The following is a 12604-nucleotide window of genomic DNA, read 5'->3' as shown; positions in this document are numbered from 1 at the left end:
GATACCCCCATGGAGAGGCCAGTGCCACCGTTACAATAAACACAGCGGCAGCAACACCAACACCAACACCAATACGAAGGTGTCTGCTCATGCAACATTGCAATTAATTAAATTTTATTTTTAAATAATTGTTTTTAATTAAATTTTAAGAGTTTTTCTTGCATTTTTTTGTGTTCAGTGTTTCTGTGAGTGTTGGTTTTTTTTTGTTTTTGCTTAAATTCATGCAAGCGAGCAAATGAAGATGGTCAGGTAGGTGGTAGATAGATGTAATCATGCAATCATTGAATCATTCAAGTGTTGCTTATATGTATGTGAATGCATGGGTCATGGACGTAGGAAGGGGACAGTAAAAACTATCAGCAGGTGGTGCCCTTCTCGAGAAAATCGAAGCTACTCTCATGTGTGTGTAATGATTGGATTGCACAAGTTGATTTTTACATCTTCTGAAAAGTCAGAGGCTAATGGAAATCGCTTTCCCAAAACGGAGAAAAAAAACAAACAAACAAAAGGAGGAGCGTTCATCAACAGGCGGCAGGCAGGCAGAGTATGTTTTGTGATATAACCAGAAATGACAGTCAGTACAGTACAGCGACCCCGTCCGATGTGGGTCCGAATTCGTATCCAAAACCAAATTCGCATTCATCTTGGATGAAGGCGATTAATTGGAGCATGCGAGTGCCAGTCAGAGATGCAGTGCAGCGCAGCAAAATGCATCAGGGCCCAAATGCCTCTAGCTGCTGCCCGGTTGGCTAACTAACTGTTTTGCCCAAAATGTGACTGAACTCATACATAAACATGGACCCAAGTCCAACTTTGGGAACAGACATAAAATATTTCGGTTTTTTCGGGGCAGCTTGCGTGCCGGCAAGTGCGATGATCTTGCGGTGAAATTTTGTGCTCAAGCGGTTAAATTGGTCAGTGAGCAAAAATGCACAAAAGGCAAGTCCAAGAGCAATAGCAAGACCAAGAAATAAAATCACTTGCTCGAAATGTGTGAGTGGTTGATTAAAAGGCCATGGCCACTTATCCAGCACGTCCACGTTTAAGTCCAGTTTTATTTTTATTTTGGGGACCAGGAGAAAGGTAGGACTGTCTGTGTTTGATGTGAAAATATCACTTTGATAGCAGGTAATGTGCCACCCCAACAGATTTGGTGTTCTCCCTCTCCTTCTCTCTCTAGCCATCTCACTCTCAAGCTTGTGTCAGACCCTTGGCCAACTTTCTTTTGCTGTTGACCACCACCAGCCAATTTAAAGTGGCATTGGCATCAATTATTTTGAACCCATTCATTAACTGGCCAGTTATCCCTCATTTTGTGATCGCTTATCGCAGTCATCGTGCCCATACATACATATAGTATATAAATCCCACTGTGGCACATCCTCATTCTCAGTCTCGCATCCTCATCCTCGACATTGCCCTTTGCGGCTTGTGCCAATTTTTATTTCTTTTCGAGACATTGAAATTGAGGTCACGCATGGCAGGGTCCATACACAGCTTCGAAAGTCTTGGTCAGACAGATCAAAGACAAAGGCGACAGAGGTGCGGGTCATCATTCGATGAAATTGAGTGTGCCTTTAATGAGGATGAGTGATAATTAATTACATATATGTATATATGCTATTAGTTGATCCTTTCCATTCCACACTAAAAGGAAGAAAAATCCAAGTACCATTTAAAGTTCATCGATGCTTCCCTTTCGACCACCCAAAGAAAATCCATTTTTTGAATGAATTTTCACAACTGAAAAATCTCTTTCAAAAAAAAAAAGGTTCAACTGAATTGAAAGAGAAAATTTATTGTGTTAGCTGCGGCACGAGTTTGCATTTGGTTTCTATTTCTTGTTTTTTTTTTTGGCACTTGGTGGCATTGTCCCGGTTGTTATTTTTCTTTTTTTTTTTGCTGTTGTAGAATTTGTGGCACGACCTTTAACGAGATATTTCCACTTGGCGCATCATCACGCGACTTTCTGAGCATGAGCCTGGCCTGGAGTTGAAGATGGAGTTTCAGTCTCTTGCCTATTTGTACCGACACATGTAGTAGTAGTAGAAGAAGAAGCCGCAGTAACAGCAAACATTTGTAGGGGAATTAGCAAACGACAGCGAGGCTTTGACTTTGACTCTGACTCTAACTTCGACTGAGACTGCAACTTCATTATGATGACGGAGGATGAGGATCATCTTCATTATGATCATCATCATCATTATTATCATGAGCGTCATTTATGGCCCCTGCTGTTGCTGTTGCTTCTGCTGGCATTGCATGCACATTGAATTCCAATTGGGTTTGGCAGTGTGGCGCAAACTTAATTGTCAAGGTTCGTTAGTTTTTTTTTCGTCGTCGTCGTCATCGTCGTCGCCGTCGCCGTCTGCTAATGTAGGCTTCTAATGGTCGTTTTGAGTAACTGCCGGCCGCATGCTTCTCTTTGGATAGAATTTCTCAATATTTTCCATTACTTTGTGGTCGACGTCTGGGATTTCATTTGGTTTGCGTTTTCGTTCTACAACTTCTTCTACTCTGCTGCTGTTGCTGCTGATGTTGCTGGTGTGTCGCCTCTCTTTTGGATAACTAACTATTTAATTCACATTGGTGGAAACTCGATTGTACTGTTGCTCCACCAGCCATGCACAAAATGAGTAGAGGTATCGAGAAGAGGTACATACTATAGAATAGGCAACAAACAACAGGCAACATCAGCAGCAGCAGCAGCAATAACAACAAGCCAAGACGCCGACATTGACTTTTGCAGCAAAGAGATTTTTCACATTTGTGTTATGCGCTACATAAGCAAAATTCGAGGTCTTTTGGTTCCTTTGAAAGTCAAAAGGAGTTGATAACTATCACAAGGAAAAGTGTCTTAACTAGAAGCTAAAATTTAATTCTTATTTAGATTAGTTTATGAAAGCAAGTGACAGGAAAACTCTTAATGTGTGTCATCTAATAAAGAGTCAAAATTTTCAAAACATACTTTTATGAACATCAAAAATTGTTGCCTAGAAATTAATCCTTCGATTAAATACGCTATTGTAAAAAAAAATAAAGATTTAAAGTTGTCGACATGGAAAAAAAACCAACGATGCAGTAGAGGAGAATACAAATTTAGTTGGCTTTCTTTAAGGAATTCCAGATTGATCTTGGACCTAAATCGAGAGAGAGACAAAACCACTTAACATTTGTCGCGCTATCATACACAGACATAGAAATAACCGCCAGCCAGGTGAGGCTTTCTTTTTATTAGAAGAACTATTAACTACGTCCCACCTAGTAGAGCATTCCACTAGACGGCCACGGCCCAAGCCATAAATTTTTGTTTCTGCAGTATTGTGAGTTGAAAGTGTGCGTGGTGGGAAGGGGAAAAGCTGGGGGCAGCTTGGGAGATGTTGGAGCTGCCGCTGCTGCTGCTAACGTTGGCGTCGGCATTCGCACACTTGACTTTCAGTTGAAATGCGTCCGATCGATGTGCTGATCGAGTTAGTTTTGTTAAGATCTCGTCTAGGCCAAGTGCACACACAGCTGGCCAAGAAGAAGGACCAAAAAATTCAAACATAATAGAATTATATATTGAATCGAACGGATCGAACCGAATCGAGCCGAACAGGATACGTATAACGGTTCTATTATTTATATAAGTACGTGCATCGAAAAGTGTGTTAATGTGATATCTTGAGGAGTCACTTTTATCCGAACCAGAGACCGAGCCAGAGCCTGTGACTGTTAATGTGGTTGTTCGTCTTTCAACTGATGATCAGTGTTTCGGTTTTATTTTTTTTTTCTGTGTGTTTTGTTTGTTATTTTGCGTTTGGTATGTATTTTACATGGTTGGATTTTTTTGTTGCTTTTTTTTTTTGTTGTTTTGGGGTCTTCTCTGCTGATGTTTCCTTTCCCATCTTATGCTTTTCAGCCTTTTTGGTACGCATATTTAAAGTTTTTGATATCAATCTTTAGCAGGAATGAGCAATGACACTTAATGGCTTTTAGTTTTATGGCCAGAATGTCGACGAAAACGACATTGCCGCCTTGTTAAGTGTAAACGTTAAGTGCCTTGTTACTTAATTCTTCGCCTTTTCTTTTCTCTCTGTCTCTTGATATCTTTTCATTTATTTTTCGTACATTTTCCCGCTCCAATTCAACTTGGCTCTTTTTAATGCTGGGCGTTGATCTTGTCTCATATGTAGAGGCGAGTCTTCATGCTGCATGGTGTTGCATCTGCGTCTGTATCAGGACTTGGGGACCAAGCTGGAGCGCATTATCACACGCGACATTAAGTGCAGCCATAATGTAAGCGAGCATTTTCTTTAATTTACAGTTAATTGAGTCTTATGGGGTAATCATTATGTATGCACTTCAGCAGCTCACACAGCTCACACAGCTTCACACCATTCCATACCATTCCGAACCATGTGACGTGTGTGTAAATCAATCAAAGTGCTTCAGTTTAAGCCTTAATTAAGGCTCGCCTCTAGGTCATTAAGATGTCGATTTAAGTGCGTGGCCGATGGCCGTGAATTTTGCATTTGATGACTGTTGACTATTTGGCCAGTTAGCCAAGTTTACATTTCGGCTAACGGCTGTCGATGAATGTCTGATGCTGTTGCCGAGATACCAATACCGATGTTGACTATGACGATGAGCCAAAACAAATTGCATTGATGCGATAAGCTTCAGCCACTGACAATAAATACGAATGCACAATCAATCAGACAAGCCCATGGCCGGCAGGAAAACCACACAGAAACGTGGCTGCTTGCTTGCCAATCGAGACAGGTCGAGTGCGTCAAAATATCTTGAAGGTGTGCGCACCTGGCTATTACCATGGTGGATATCTGGTCAGCAGCAAACCGCTGGTTTCCGTTGTTCTCGCTCTCGCTCTCTCTCCTCTTTTCTGGCTTTTGCCTCATTTGATGCTGTAAGTGTCTGAGAAACCGTTAGCAATCATTAGCAATGAAATCAATTGGCGGCCCATATCGAAGTAGGTACCTAAAGATGGTTGCGGCCCACTGTATGTGGTTTTTTGTATAGGTTAGATGAAGCCATTTTACAGGAAGTTTTCACGATTTTCACTTAGCATTTATAGATTGTGTTGCATACTGATAGATTGCCAGCTGATTGCCGTATTTCAATATATATTTTTTGTCTTATTACAAAAGAATTTCCTTGCGAAATCTTTTCATTCAAGATGATTAACGAGTTTTCTATTACCCCGTTCTGAACAATCACAAGAAATGATTTTAACTAAAGTGAAAAAAAATAATTAACTGGAATTTTTAGTCGACGGTTTCTTACAATGCATTATAATAAGCTATTAAATAACACAATTTTTTTAAATTTAAGTAAGTCACAGATTTAGTATCTTTCTTGGCTGTTTTTGTTGTTGTTGTTGTAATGCGCCATGCGTGGTCCCATTTCACGACAAACGACAACAACAAGAACAACTCGACTTGACCCAATGCTAAGCGACTAAGTTGTACAATGGCCCAGAGCAGTTTAACGGATGGTTTTGGCTACCACAGGGTAGGGGGCGGCCGCTTAGATGATAGGAGAGAGGGAATTGAAACGAAAAAAAAGGGTGGAACAAGTCTTGAGAGAGACATGTTACTCCATGGCAGCGGTCCAGCGAAATGTGCTGGCCAAGCTAACGCTAACTGCTTGCCTATGTCCAAGACCAAGAGCAAGAGCCAAGCTGCAAGACCAAGACCAAACTGAAAGACTGCTGCAAGTCGCCTGAACTTGTTCCGCGAAACGTGTTTGGTATTTGCCTCCGAAAATGAAACAACAATTTTTACTTGCTTTGGTGACTGGTTGGTTGTGCGGTTCTACTTATGCTTCAAACGATTGCGAATGTGATTACCCAGGCACAAACACAACACACACACGCACACACACTCAAACACATACACAAATACATTGGCCCAGAGCAAGATCTCCACCTGCCCGCCACCTGCCAAGTGTGGCCGCAAATCGAATTGTTGTTAATTAATAACAACGAAACACCTTTGTTGACCATCGCCCCCAGCCGTCCTTCTTCTCATCCACCGCATCCACCTCCTCCTCCTTCTTAGGGGCACCTAATTTGGGGTGGCGCCCAATGTTAACGCCCTTTTTTGGTCGAGTGATCGGTTTCGGTTACAACCCAACCCACAACGGGATGTGGTTCACTTTCAAGTAAGCTTGTTAGCATTGCACTATCAACTTATCTACCTTCTCTTTTAGTTTTGTTTTTCTTTCCTTCTCTCTACCTGTCGACTTTTTGCATACATAAGTTTCATTTGTGGCATAACTTGTTTCGTAATTGAGAATTACATTAATTTCGTGACGAGTGCGTGCAGAGCTACTTGCAACTCTTGCAGGCTATTGAGTCATTTGGAGGAAATCAAAAATAAAACAAGAAGTGGCAATAAATTGGCCAAGATAAGCTTGTGGAAAATAAATAGAAGACATAATAAATTCAATCTTCAAACGTACATATGCCAATATTTAGAGGTATGTATGTAGTAGCATTCAAGTGAGCACCTCAACTCAATTCAACTCACCTCACCTCACCTCACCTTACCGCGCCTTCTGTCTCTAATGATCAACGGGTTGATAGCTGGCCAACAAACATATCTATCTTTTATTGCACGCAATTTCCTTTTAGCGCAATTCGTTCTGCAAATCATTTGGCATTTGCGCATAGACAAACATTTTCAGTGGCGTAGGCCAAAACCGTATCGAACCCAACATAAACCGAAACGGCGGCATGCTGCTGGCCACGCTCTCTTACAGATAATCAGTGGGGTTAGATTATCTCTCCAAGGAGCGTGCTGCAGCAGCAGCAGCAGCAGCAGCAGCAGCAGGCGTTATGGCTACTAAAACGAGCTGCCTAACCCCGCGTTGGCTGAAAATATAGATCTCTCAGGAAGTCTGAAGTGAATCGGTTATGGTTACTTGCCAATTGCCATAATACTTATATTTGATTAGCATAGGCAATCAAAAACGTTTCTAAAAGAAACAGTAAACTAACTGACAATTTTCGCATGTGGTGGAGAATAGTATTTAAAAGATGTTCTGTTTTGACTTAATTAAAAATGTAGTCTATATAATTCTTGAATTTTAAGAATACCGTAAATTTAATTTAATGACTTAATTAATTAATCGTAAAGCAGTTAAAATAATTTACACAAGTTCTTCCAAAAGAAGATAGCTTTAAGTTCTAAGAAAAGTAAGCGGCAGGTGCTTGAAAACTATCCCATCCTATCTTTAACAGGATATCACTTAGTTGACTAAGCAACAGGAAATCTTAAATACCCCCAAAGAAGAGGAGACTACTTTTTCTCTAGCTATTCGTTCATTGACCAAAAAGTATTTGCCATTTCAACAATGAAGACCCACATGCTAGTGTTGAATTTCACTCGGCTAATTGCCGCCGGTGATAATGATGATGATGAGTGTACGTACATAGACAAACATTTTCAGTGGCGTAGGCCAAAACCGTATCGAACCCAACATAAACCGAAACGGCGGCATGCTGCTGGCCACGCTCTCTTACAGATAATCAGTGGGGTTAGATTATCTCTCCAAGGAGCGTGCTGCAGCAGCAGCAGCAGCAGCAGCAGCAGCAGGCGTTATGGCTACTAAAACGAGCTGCCTAACCCCGCGTTGGCTGAAAATATAGATCTCTCAGGAAGTCTGAAGTGAATCGGTTATGGTTACTTGCCAATTGCCATAATACTTATATTTGATTAGCATAGGCAATCAAAAACGTTTCTAAAAGAAACAGTAAACTAACTGACAATTTTCGCATGTGGTGGAGAATAGTATTTAAAAGATGTTCTGTTTTGACTTAATTAAAAATGTAGTCTATATAATTCTTGAATTTTAAGAATACCGTAAATTTAATTTAATGACTTAATTAATTAATCGTAAAGCAGTTAAAATAATTTACACAAGTTCTTCCAAAAGAAGATAGCTTTAAGTTCTAAGAAAAGTAAGCGGCAGGTGCTTGAAAACTATCCCATCCTATCTTTAACAGGATATCACTTAGTTGACTAAGCAACAGGAAATCTTAAATACCCCCAAAGAAGAGGAGACTACTTTTTCTCTAGCTATTCGTTCATTGACCAAAAAGTATTTGCCATTTCAACAATGAAGACCCACATGCTAGTGTTGAATTTCACTCGGCTAATTGCCGCCGGTGATAATGATGATGATGAGTGTACGTACATGGCATTGCATTTATTTTTTGTATACACATATGTACTTATATATTCTATAGTTGGGGTATATGTATATAATATATATATAGATGTTCATTTGCCGGCGGCGCCACATAAAACGTACACACCGATTTTATTGGCCAATCAAGGAGACTTGGCATAGTTGGTTAGTTCGGTGCTGGTGATGGAAGATGAGCAAGCTAATGGCCAACGAAGCTGTAAACTTGCATACAGTGGCCACATAATTTGGAGTAATAGACTTGAGTTTTTTTGCGGATGCGGATCAAACGATCGCTGTTCATCTGGGAAATGAATGGCAATGGGAATAGGAATTAGAATTGGATACAGGGCAACGGGCAACGAGGAGTCTGTGTGGGTTTTTTAGGACGGACGGGCGGGCTTACGAGGCGGAGGCACTACTCTCGAGTGCCTTTGACCATAAATTCTGTAAATTCAAAGCGCGAAGGAATGTCACTTGCCAATTATTAGAGAATGTCAGCTTGTCGCTGATATCTTGCCATGTTTGTATTGACGATCTCAGCCGATGCCGCTCTGTTAGCTGCTCTCTGGAGCGACAGCTTCAACTCCATCTCCAGCTTCAGCTTTAACTCCACTCTAGCTTCAACTTTAGCTACAGAACGCTCCACTTATCGTTGGCTCATATCTAATATAGACAAGCAAACAGGTTTCAATGGATTGGTGGACGATAGGTCTGTCGGTCTATTGGTCCGTTGGTCGGGTTGGCCGGTGTCCGTGTCGCTTCCAAGTGCAGTTCAATCACGGCTTTTCAGTTCTCAATTTCCAGTCTCAAGTTCCCAGTCCCCAGTCAAGTACCCCCTGGGCCACGCATTTAGCTAAGGCCTTAACTCTCTGTTCGGTCTCTTTTTTTTGTTTTTAATTGCTGCACTGCGTCTGCATCTGCGGCAGCTATTCAGGATAGCAAAACGTTTGACAAATGCCATAGCAACAATTACATGAGCAGGCAACAATATCTCAACTGCGAGTTGAACTCATTACGAAGAATCTGGTTAAGAGCTAATAACCAGAACCAGAAGGCAAACCTAAACCGTTAATTGAGTTAGTTTTAAACAGGAGCGGATTTAGGTATCCATCTCTCATTGAAAGCGAATTTAATTACAATCCAAAAGGCAAGGGTATCATTATTTAGTAAGATAGTCGAATATCGATAGTCGATATAGAAGTCTTAAGCTCACATCATTGCATAAAATAGATTACAATTCGGCATCTTTCCCTTTCCCCATAATCCCTTTCCCAACTATTCTCCAACTTAATTCAAATGGTAAAATCCCTGACATGGTCGACCTTGTGCCACTTGTGCCGCTGGTTGACCCAGACAGCTTAGAGAAGAAGTGAAAACAAAATCCCTATTCAAATTTTCAGCAGAAAATTTTCCACATCAAGGGGCTGGGCACTTGTTTGAACCGCCGCTTCCCTCCTCTTCCCAACCCACTGCCACTGACGCTGCAGCATGCCACATGTCTGTGTGTGTTGAACTTGAAGTGCGGAACCAGATGTAAGTAAGTAACGGTCCTGCGGCGGCTGCTGTTGCTGCATATGCCGCGTCTGCCTCGTGAGAAATCAAACTGTAAAGTGCGGCTGAGGCTCAGACTGATGCTGATGCTGATGCTGAGGAGGCTTAGGCCATGGCCATGGCCAAGTTGCTGCTGTAGCTTAAACAGGTTGCAGTGGTCGTATACCATTTTAGTTTCTTGGGCTTCCTCTTTTGCACGTTTGCACTCCTCTTAGCCATACACACACAGACACACACACACACAAATACAAATGCAAACACACACCCAAATGTTTACATGGGCCGAAGGAGTATAGTATGTGGAAATTAAATAGAGAAAAGTTTTGTGCCATTCCGCGGTATTAGCCCAAACCAATTGCACAATTTGTAACAGCTTTTGACGTGGTTCCAGCTGTGGTTCAGCTTCACTCTCTGGCCCCTGCCCAAGGCTTGAAAATCTGCAAAACTGCAAACCTGCAACTGCAACTGCAACTGACTGTTGGACAACGTCTTATTGCCATCCAATATGATGATTTTTGATGCACTTTTGAAGGGTATCTCTCTCTCTTAGTGATATTGTAGTGTTTGGCCTGATCTCTTGGTCCATTTTATTATGATGTGTCACCTTTGGCTATTAGGTGGGTGGAATTGTAAAGGAGATTGGTCTTTAATCCAAAGTAGAGTGTACTTCAAGAAGCTTGATTGTTGCCAGGTTTTTTTTTTATGATTGGTCCGTTTTTCACGATAAGTCATCAACTCAATTGAAATAGGTAAAAGTCGAGCTCAAATGAAGCAAAGTGTTTAGACAAAGAAACCCGCAATAAATATTGACTGAAGTACTAAAGGATTTTAAAGATTTCGTTTGCAAAATGTACATATTTACTTTCAACTACTCTTTTGATTTCATTAGCTACAGTATTTCTGGAATTTGCACTATAAGGTACAAGTTTTTAGCCACTTTTAGTTTAACGCTCAATATTTTGCAACTTAATTTATCAAATTTCGATTTGCATGGAATAGTTTTCACAATTTTGTGTAAATTTTCGTAGATTTCACTTAGTTTGCTTTGATAATCGTCAATATTGCTGACCAATATTTCAGCTGTGGTTACAATTCGGTTCTTTTCAATCATATGGCATGCGCCTTGATGCTTGGCAACTTTCAAATTGTTACCTATTTTCAATCAACAGTATCATTAGTCAGCAGGGCATCTAAGCAAATTCACACACAGCCCACATACATACATACATATAATAATCCAACTATCTCACTCACTCACTTACACTCTGCATCAATCATGCTCCGTGCCCTCTCCCGCTCTCTAATCAATCTCTATTTCGAATTCCACTTCACACCTTTCTAGCAGCCTTCAAGCACAAAAACCACCAAGCACATACACCTGTAATTTTCGCTTGCCAACCTTCAAAATGTAGCCATAGATAGGTAGGTTGATAGTTAGGTAGGTAGGTAGAGGAACCTAGCACCTAGCCGCGCACTTGGTGCCTCTGCATCAGCAGTTTCAGTTTGATGCCACAACTGATTGCAGTTTCTAACTGCTGCAATGCTGCAATAATTTCGTAATTTCTCACTCACTTAATTTAGCACAATTAATCTCAATTTTAGCTGTCAACCAAGAGAAATACAGCGAGAAAGCGAGTGTGGTCGGGCAGGGTGGGGTAAGGGGGAGGGGGGGGGGGGGGGCGACGTTTCGGGTTGAGATTGAGATTCAGGCTGAACTGAGCCACGCATGATGTGTCTGGGCTATACATAAATATATTGGACTTGCCGTTAGTTTTCCATATGTAATTTGTCACTAGAAATTAATCTTTGAGCTTAAAACTGTGTCGGGTGTTTGAAATCATTTTTTATAAATCTGGGATCTGGGAACTGGCAAATGGCAACTGGGATCTGGATCTCTGTAGGTGTGTGTTTGTGTGTGTACGTATGCGTATTGTCAAGGGTTGACCTGGGTCTTTGTCTTTATGTTTATTATATCATAATGCCAACCTGTTAACTGACTGTGACCAAAAGGTGAGCTGAATTGTGCTAGGTTTTTGTTTTGTTAATGTCGATGCCCCCCTTGATACATTATTCTTATTGTTGCTTCACTTCCTAAGCCCAACCCCCTCCTTCTTTTCATTCGCCCCCTTTGTTATTTTGGATGGGGCCTTGCCCATTAAGCAATGTTTAAGGTTACATTTTGGAGTGTTATTTTAATTTAATTTGGCTGTGAGGCCTGAGGAGTTTGCTGCCTGCTGCTGTTGTTGCCATTTTCATTTTGTGTGCCTTTTTTTTTGTTGGTGTTGCTGTTTGTTGTTTGCGGTTTGAGTTCATGTTTTCAACATTTTTCTTTTTGCGGTTTAACAAATTTTCTAGTGATCTGTGGCAAAGACGACCACGACGTCGAGGCTCGGTTCGGTGGACTTGTCGCAGTCGCAGTTCCAGGTACAGGTTCTTCATTCCCTGACTTGCCCCATACACATGCTTAGATATAGATATGGACTTGAAACGTTAGCAAACATACACACACCACACTGGCACACACACCACAATGGCACACACACACACATACATACACGTATATATAGGGGGTCGGTTGGTTGGTTAGATTGGTTGCTTGGTTGGCTTTGGCTTTGACTTAGGCTCGTCTTCGTTCGCATTTATGGCAGCAGAAGCAACACAGTTGGCAGTTGGCAGTGGCAGCAAGGTGTTATTTTCATTTCTAGGTTACTGACCCATGTCACATGTGTGTGGAAAATTCAATATTGCTGTGAAAAATACTTACAAGAACTATTAAATAAAGACATGGGCTGCTGTTGTTCCTAGTGGCTGCTGCTGGTGCTGGTGCTGGTGCTGGCCTGTGGCCCAGGCTTTAGCATCT

The sequence above is a fragment of the Drosophila willistoni genome, chromosome 3R, assembly GCF_018902025.1.
Source record: "Drosophila willistoni isolate 14030-0811.24 chromosome 3R, UCI_dwil_1.1, whole genome shotgun sequence".
NCBI lineage: Eukaryota > Metazoa > Arthropoda > Insecta > Diptera > Drosophilidae > Drosophila > Drosophila willistoni.
This window is presented reverse-complemented; position numbering follows the sequence as displayed.